This window comes from Microtus ochrogaster, chromosome 2, assembly GCF_000317375.1.
Source record: "Microtus ochrogaster isolate Prairie Vole_2 chromosome 2, MicOch1.0, whole genome shotgun sequence".
Taxonomy (NCBI): Eukaryota; Metazoa; Chordata; class Mammalia; order Rodentia; family Cricetidae; genus Microtus; species Microtus ochrogaster.
Window position 1 is genome coordinate 81,116,395 of NC_022010.1, and position 10,023 is coordinate 81,126,417.

The following is a 10,023-nucleotide window of genomic DNA, read 5'->3' on the forward strand; positions in this document are numbered from 1 at the left end:
TAAGTTGAGCATCCAAACTGCCTAGGCTCCCCCAAAGCCAGTATGTGCAGTAGGATCAAAAACCCATTGCCATTGTTCTTGAGTTCTCAGTAGACTGAGCTAGGTTTTCTCCATAAATCTAACAGTTGGGTATCTTGGTCTTCTTGTGGAACATCTAACAGTGGGGGCAAGGGTCGTCTCCACTCTTTTGTCAGTTTTTTGGACCCCATTCCTTATACTGGGTTGGCTTGCTCAGCCTTAATAGGTGAGGAGGTCCCTACTCTCTCTACAACTTGATATTTCATGTTTTGTTGATATCCTTAGGAGGCCTTTCCTTTTCTGAATATAAATGGAGAAAAAGTAGATGTTAAGGGGAGAGAGGAGGTAGGGGGAGAGACTGGGAAAAGAGAAAGGAGAGGAAACTTCAATTGTGATGTACCTAACATCATTTAAAAATTATCATCATTTAAAAAGATAGGGTAAATTTATATTTGTATTTGGAAAAAAGAATGCTTTCTTAAGCTATTTCTTATGTTAGTCGAGGAAATTTGCTCTATTGTGTGTGAGTAATTGCGTGGTATATAAGTCAGATAACTCTTGGTGTCATTGGGACTTTTGCTTCTTTTTTCTCAGTGATAGTTTCTTATCTTTTTATTTCATAATGCATATTTATCTCAAGCCATGTTTTCTAAGATTTAAAATATTTTATCAAACTTTAAATTATTTTTTCCATATTGTCTAGTCTTCATCATTTAATAGAGGTTTTTCCACCCCAGGAATCTGTTTCAAAATGTAATTTTTTTAGAACAGTTGGAGGAAAAGTAATCATTATAAAAATAATTTTAAATAAAAATTTGTTTAAAATATTAGTCTGACTCCTCACAGCTTTCCATTTTCTATTAAAATTTTCTCTTGTTTTGTTTGTTTGTTTTAGAGAAAGACAAATAATATCTTGTTCTTTTTTCCACTGAATTCTGTTTCAGGATTCTCTTCAGATGCTGGAAACAACAAAGCAAAGCAAACCTTACATATACTTTGTTTTTTTTTTATTTTTTTTCCTACACATAAACACTTCTAACAAAGTTTAATACAGAAATCAGGTACAGTAAGAGATTAACAATAACAATGAATAATACAATAAGATAATTATAACTCTATACTGCAACAGAACAATTTTAACCTTTTGATTTATTCATCTATGGGTTTTATATTTATTATTTTCAGACAGCAGTCAACCTTGAGTAAAGGGAGGTGTATGATAGATATTTAAAGCTGAGATTTACCTATGCCCCAACCCCAAATCAGGAAAATATTTCTCAGCAGTTTTAAGACTAGAGCTATGTTTTAGAGCACAGATATGCTAGACATAATGAGAAACAGAGAATAATATAGTCAGCAAAAAAAGAGACAGACACACACATGAGAGAGCAAGAGACAGAGAGAGATTTAAAGGAATGATTACAGCAAATTTGGTTAGATCTATGAATGTATCTGAAGGTGGAAAGAAGGATCTTGTATTTGTTTCATTCTAGAAGACATTTTGAAGGCTTTATTGAAGTTTTAATACGTTTTCCAGGTATTTCTTGCATAGAATACTGATTGGTTTAGAGATTTCATCAGATCACACCTGACAGAAGGTGCTAAACCTTTATTAGTATTACATAGCTGGCATTGCTGTAAAAATTCTATTTATAGATTTTTTTATGTTCTCTGTTTTTATTTTTCTAAGTACTCTCATATTTATGTTTTACATTTCATAAGTAAGTGGTAAAAGAACAGTAACCAATATAAACTAGTATGACTTTCTCAAATCTAACAAATTAAGATTTATTAATTTACGTACAAGAAAAGTTTTGCATTCGTGTGTGTATATGCAGCATGTATGTTCCTGGTCCTGAGATGGTTAGAAAAACACATCCAATCCCCTGGAACTGGCTATGGAAGGTTGTGAGTCATGATGTGCTGGAGAGCAAATACTCATGCTCTATAAGTACAACTAGTGTTCTTAACTGCTGAGTCATCTCCCCAACTCCCTTCCTTAAATCTTACCTCATTTATTTTGATGTGTAGTGCAGTCCCCTAGTAGTAATTTTTCATTCATGGATTTCCTAGTATATCCTCCTATTTTCCAGACTGATCAAGAGGGTAAACATAAAATTACTCCTCTTTGTCAGATTTTCAGAAGTCCTATTAATGTTATTTAATTTGTATGATTTATTTATCATACATGTGGGTGTTTGTATGTATGTCTGTGTTCTTGGGATTTCGCAGGAGGCTGGAAGATGGTTTTGGGATCTACTGGAAATAAAGTTACAAATGTTTATTCACTACCACATGGTTTCTGAGAATTGAACTCGTTGCTCTTAACTACCAAGTCCTCATTCTAGAAGCTGATTGTTTTCTTTAACTCCTTCTAAGATAAGACTACCACCATATTTGAGATAAAATAATTGGAAATTTATTCCTTATTTTTCTGTTGTTTGGGTGAAACAGTGTTTGAGAAGCCCTTTGTATCCATTGCTAGGTGATAAAGTTGGAACATCTGAAATTCTTGTTTCTGATTTTCGTATTTAATTTATAAGCTTCACCGATGTTTATTTTCTATGACTAGAATCTTTGTTTCATGTGTTTTGTGTGAATTGCTAACTCCTGCCTGACTTTCATGTGACTGTTTAGTTTTATCCCACCAGGATGATGACCTTGAGATTTTTTTTGTGTGTGTGAATGATAAACCATCAGTTTTGAGGAAAATAAGGTTTTTAAGTGTACTTGATTCTAACATTGTTTAGGTAAAGTAAACCCCCAAATTCAGTAAGTTAAATTAGTAATTCTCATTTACTTTGTTTCCAAACAAGTAAGTTTGATGCTTCCCCAAAGGGAAATCATTTTTGTTTATTATTTGTCATAGACAATGTGGTTTCTTTGAGATGATATCTGGTTGTATACTGCACAGACTAACACCACTCAGCATGAGGCTCGGGATCAATTTAGAGCTCTGTTGGGCTACTCTGTTGGGAACTTCAGTTTCTAGCTTCTCTCCATGAGTCTCTCCATGAAGCTGTGTCCGTTTAGACTCACAACACTGCAGCTCTTCCATGAAGGACTAGGTTATGGCAGCAGTACTCCTTTGATAGCCCAGTTACATACATGGTTGATTTCTGACCTTTCCTAACCTTCCAAATGAAACACACATTTCAAAAATAGCACTCACTGATGAGAAAAACATGCAACATTGTCTATCTTTGACTGGGATCCCTCTTTCAGAATCAGTGTTTCTAGCTCCATCCACTAACCTTTAAATTCCATTTTACAACTAAATAGTATCCCATTGTGCTAATTTACCACATTTTCATTATTCATTCACCACTTGATGCTGTTTCTCTTTCCAGTATAATGTAAATAGAGAAACCATAAATATGATTGAGCAAAGCAACTCTATATTAAGATGGAGAGAGACTGCTTTGGGTAAATACCCAAGAGCAGTAGTATAGCTGGATCATGTACTAGATCTGTATTTAGCTTTTTGAGAAATGACCACACAGATTTCCTCTGTGGTCTAATAGTTTTCACTCACATTATCAATGGATGAGTTTATTCTTTCTCCCACCTTCATGCCAGGATTTGTGGTCATTTCCTTTTATCTTACTCATTCTGACTGAGATTAGAAGGAAGGTCACAGTAGTTCTATTTATATATCACTGATGCTAATTTGAACTATTGAACAATTTTATATATTCATCAGCCATTTATATTTCATATTTTGAGAACCGTTTGGGTACATGTCACATTTTTCTAAAGTTGGGTTGTTATTTTTTTGCTGTATAATTTTTTTTGAGGAATTTAAGTGATTTTTGGTTTTGTTTTTATATTTTTGTTGTTGTTGTTGTTTTGAGACAGAGGATTTCTGTCTACCCATGGCTGTCCTAGAACTACTTCTATATACCAGACTGACATCAAACCCACAGAGAACTTCTTACCTTTGCCCCCTGAGTGCTGGGATCAAGGGCATGTGTCACCACAACCTGGCTGAATTTGTATTTTCTAGACACAAACCTTCTAACTGATATGTAAAGAAGTTTTCCTACTCCACAGGCTTCCTTCTTGTGCAGATGATGGTGTCGGTTTCTGTGCAGAAGCTTTTAGTCTCATGAGGTTCTATTTCTTGATTCTTGATCTAAATGCCTGCATTATCAACACCCTCTTCAGAAATTACATTCCTGTTCTTAAACATTGAAGAGAGTATTCCCTTCTTTCATTTTTATAAGATTCAGAATATCAGATCTTATGGCAACATTCTTGCTGCACTTGGAGTTGAGTTGTGTGCAAAGTGAGAGATATGGATCTAGTTTTATTCCTGCACACATTACTATCAAATTTTAGCAGCACAATTTGTTGATGATGCCATCTTTCCTCCATTGTGTCTTGTTTGTTTCATTGTGAAAAAATCGTGTTAACTATAGGAACATTGCTTATGTGTTTGTTTTCAATCACATTCCACTGACAAAATGGTGCTCTTTTTGGACATGACATTCTGGATTTATTTGTTTATCATTTTATATCTGTATTGTGCAATTTGGAATCTGGGATTGTACTAATCCATCAGACTGGTTGATGTTGTTATTCAGGGTCATTATGAATATCTTAAATATTTTGTGTTGCCATAAGAAATTTAAAATTAGGTTTCATTTTTTGTTTGTTTTTTTAAACAGGATATTTATATAAGATTAGTTTTTAAATGATCGTGAAGCATTGCATTTGAAATTTTGACAGTGATCTCATCAAATCTGTACATTCCTTTGGGCAACATCTATTTTCATTAAATAAATCCTACCAACTTATGAACACTGAGGTCACTCCTTGTTATGGAAGCCTCAATTTCTTTTATCTAGTTTCTCAAACTTTTTATTTTCACATATTTCACTTACATGGTTAGATTTATTATGATATATGTTAAAGGTCTTTGTGAGAAAAATTATATAGCTAATTCCTTTCTTGGTATACTTGTCATTGTTTTATAGCATTTCTACTGATTTTTTTCAGAATTAATTTTGTATTATGATATTTTTAAATAGGGTTATCTGATGTATACATTTTCTGGTGGTGTTTTCAGGGATATATATATACACATATATATGTATGTATATATATATATACACATATATATGTGTATATATATAATCTGCCAGTAAGTATACTTTGAATTTTTTTTTCCTATTTATATTCACATCTAGCTAAGACTTCAGGTGCAAAATTGGACAGGATAGAGACAATGAAAGAAAATCTTCATCAGATTGTAGTGAAAATACTTTTAATCTTTCATCATACACCATGATGTTGGCTGCAATTTTGTTAAACGTTGCTTTTATATCTTTAGATTTTCCAGAACTTCTGTCTTGATGGATTTCAGAAAATAGTATTTCTGTATTCAATGAGCTAATTGTGTGGTTTCTGTCCTTGAGCCTTTTTAGGTATCTTTCTGCAGGCTGAGTTGCAAGGAGTTGAGGGTGGAAGGTGACAAACTTTGTTCTTTCCTTTTTGCATTTTTTTTAGAATATCTTTTCATTTTTTTTTTAGACCAGAAGAAGACCCTATGTTCTGTAACCCATATGGCTTAGCATTTGAAGAATAACATTTGAAGGTAGCTAGTGGATGTATAGTTCCTCAATATGCATGACTGAGTCATGATCATCCTGAGAGGGTTATTTTACTCCATGTCCTAATTTTTATGACATGTTATTATAATTATAATGCCTGCCAACTTGAAAGGTATTCCATTTATATTAACAATCTTAGTGATAATACAATTTGATATGGCATGAATTAAAGACCATAGTCAGATAGGAATAGTCAACTATCCTTTTTTATTCAGATATTCTTTCCCAAGCACTTCTCTATTCTATTTTGCAAGCAACACCTTTTTCTTTATTTTTTTTAAACAGAGATGTCTATTTCATTTTTTATTTCTTAGAATCGCTTTCTGTTGTCTGAAGCAGTAGTCTCTTAAATATTTTATACTTCATTCTTCTATGGTTTGAGGCTAAATTTGAACATAATCTGTTCTGTTAGCCAATCTATCTACAGGGATATGAAAAATTCTAAATACATATTTGTATTAACATGTTTATGAAAAGAACTAATTACTCTTTATTATAAAATGATAGACAAAAAAATGCTGATATATTCACTACAGAAGGTTCCTGAGGATAAAGTCTTTATAATATAGAAGGGTTGTCAATGATAAATATAGCCTGGCATTTGATTTAGGTTTGTATTATGTTTACTTGTATCCAATTAAGTGCCTTTGAGTTGTTATAATCTCATTATACTGGAAAGAACATAAAATATTTGATGACACTTTAAATGATTTGTGTAGAGTAAAAGTAGATTGAATCTGCAGATTTTAAAAAGAACAAATCTACATTTCATCCAGCTTCTTATAAACTCATTATATTTAGTTAAGGCACTGTATATGTCAAAGGGACAATGAAGAAATTGCATAGATTAGGTAGTCTCCTGGGTCTGATCTACGATGCCACCACCCCAGTCTCTTCTATAGTGAGTCCAAATTTGCTCCAGAGGAGTTAAGAATAATCAAAAGATGGTCAGAAAACTATACATATAAGGATGATACAACAAGACAGACCAGAGTGCAACACTTCGAACATTGCAGCACATCCCAACAAGCAATTTGATGAGGAGTACAGCCACAATGGATGCTGGACCACTGGGAGGATCTGATGCTGTATGATTCATGAGACTACTTTCTTTATTTACTTCCACCTGAGACATGCATTTCAGTCTATTTTTGAACATGAACGATGACACATTTCCTGCAGGACAATGACACATACCCCATGAATCATTCCAAAGTCAAGGCATCAGTCTAAATCCTAAGTGATTGAGTCTAACAGAACGCTTCCTTCATTAAATCTTTATCCTGTCATGAAAGGACATTTTCTGTATGTTTTTTATACTTATGAAAAAATTAACAAAAATAGATTGCATTTGTATTCATTTTTCATCTCATACTTCTTTGCTTCATCTCAATGTATTCCTTTAAAAGACAATTCTTGTAGAGATCTGAAAATAAATAGATTAACAAATAAAAATAACACCTGAATATAAACCAAAATTATCATTATCAAGATTCATTGAGTATACCTGATAACTACATGTATTTCTCTATGAATTACTTTTAACAGAACATTAGCTGTTTATAGCATTTTGTGCTGTTCTATGTTATAGCATATTAATTTGTTTATTTTTAATAATTTTAAATCTAAAGTATTCATATTTGTGTATAGATATGATAGAGTACTATATACTGATTTTCATTTGAGTATAAAGTGGTTAAATTTACTAATATATATGAGTATTCTTTATATTAATACAAATTTGCATTTGTTTACATTAATAAATGTGTATTTAAGCCTCAGTCCCTTATTTTAATTAGTTTGTTCTACATAAATATATATATTTATATATAATGAATATATGATATTTACAGAGATTTTTAAAATGCTAAATAACTAATCAATAATGGCTTAAAATACTCTTCACGGTAATTTTAGCCTCTAAGCATAGTTCTTTCTGTGGCTAAAATACATACAAATTGGTTTCATTTTTTTCGTTTGTTTGTTTTTTGGTGTTCTGAGACAGGGTTTCTCTGTAGCTTTAGAGCCTGTCCTGGCACTAGCTCTTGCAGACAAGGCTGGCCTCGAACTCACAAAGATGTGCCTGCCTCTACCTCCCAAGCCCTAGGATTAAAGGCGTGCGCCACCACTGCCAGGCCAATATATACAAATTATTATTTCTAGATATATTAAAAATAATTCCCCTCTATTTCTTGGCATTTTTTTATGTGTATTTTTTAGTCTCCTATATATTTGTCTGCTTCATAAACTTCAGTAATCACCAAATTTTTCATCCTAATTATATTTAATTACTTTATTGCCCTTTGAACATTTCTTAATTTCTATATCCCAACATTTATTTCCAGAGCCTGCATTTTATTGTGCAGATTTCTGGTCTCTTCAACCATCTTAAAGTCTTAAAAGCTGGAATGCTTGTGAAACATAAAAAAACTTCTCTGCAAAAAAAGAATGAGCAGGAAGAGCCCAAAGGGAAAGATACAGTGCCCCAAATCTAAAGGAATATAAAACTGCTTGTAGAGTTCATGACACATTTTAAAATTATGGTACAAATATATGACAACCACTGGAAAAAATTATCCTATCCACTTAAATTGTATTTGAGAATAAAGGAGTAAGTACATATTTATCATACTCAGATTATTCTCTCAAAGGGCAAATTCAGAGCTATCTAACAACACAGACAATCCTAGCCTTTAGGAGCATGAAGCAGAAGGACTGTAATGAGTTTGAAGCCACCCTGCCCTACGTAGTGAGTTCCATACCAGAAAGTGAGTGGAAGGGATTGTTCTGTTTCAAAACAATGACAGCAATACAATTTTCTATGCTATTTATTCAATTATATTATTTCGGGTAAAATAAATTGAACAAAACTTCTTAGAATGTTAATGGGCCAAGCAGTGTTTAAAAGAATACAGTTTCTGTGTAATTATTTTGGATAAAGCTAGCCATGCGGGAGCCAGGGTGGCCGGAACGCAGCCCTGCAGCTACTACAACAGAATGGTGCCCAGACGTGGATGACTGAACTCCACATAAAGCCTGAGAAAGCTTGGGAAAGAAAAGAGTAAAGCATGTTTTCTTGGTAGCAACAATTCCTCGGGTCTTCTCTGCTTGCTAGAGGCAAGCAAGTGCTCTCATCTAATAGAGGCTTCCTGACTCAGCTTTAGCTGCAAAACTCTACAGATCTTAAGAGGTCCTGCTATGAAACACGTAAAAGGTGTTGGTAAAAGCTGACTGCATTCTTGTTTGTTTTTGGCTGTAGCAGGAAAAAAGTTGTGCCGTTTTAAAATGCCGGCTTTGTGGGCCGTCCTGTCAAGGCAAACTCTGACTCTTTGAGGCAGGAGGTCAGCTACAAAGAGAGCATCTGAGTGTTGTAGCTTGTTTGCTGGCAAGGACCTTGAAACACTGTAGACTTGTGGCACTGGACGCGTCTCTGGCTGGTACCTCAGCCACAAGGTTGGAATGGCAGAAAGCTAAGGAATGGGCTGGATCCAGCCTTCAAAGCCACGGCTTTAATCCTACTGATATTGCTTGGTAAATTAAAGACTCATGTGGTCAAAAAAGAGACATATACAGTAAAAGAAAGATTCAAAGAAAAAAGAAAACTTTTAAATGATTTACAGTATGTTAAAAATATGTGCAGGCTAAAAGTTGAAGTTCTTAAAGTAAAAAACAAAAAGGAAAGGAAGAGAGTTGTTGGGTGTGGTAGTACACACCTTTAATCCCAACACTTGGGAGGCAGAGGGAGACTGACCTCTGTGACTTCTAGGTGTGGTAACACAGGCCTTTAATCCCAATGCCTGGGAGGCAGAGACAGGGGGATCTCTGAGAGTTCAAGGATAGCCTGGTCTACAGAGTTATTCCAGGGCAAAGATTTACAGAGAATATAAAATAAAAGTAAAAATAAATAAAATAGAGGTTAAAATAAAGCTGCACAAAGATGGAAAATACAAAGAGATTTTGATACTGTATGCTTTTATGCTCTCTTTAAATTGTTTGAATGCTGCAACAGATGCCAAAAGATATTTGTTTATAAATGCTGCTGAACTAATTCAACATAGATATTTTGAAAATACCTTGACTTCAGAATTTGGATCTAAGGATATGATACTTTGGAAAAGAGATTCTTCTTTTGTTTTCACAGACGTTGAGACCCTGTGGATTGTTTCTATTCCAATATGGTATGATGGACCACACCCTCCTGAAGGATTGCTGTGAACACCTTCAAAAAATACTTCACTCAACTGCTGGCTGAGATGAGCCTAGCAGACAGGTTTTACCATAAAAGACCAGAGTAACAGCGCCCCCATTCAGCAGGAAGCAGTTTGGAGAGAAATAACTGTGCCCACATTCCCATACATTGTTTATAAATGTTCTTTTACATTTAAAGGGG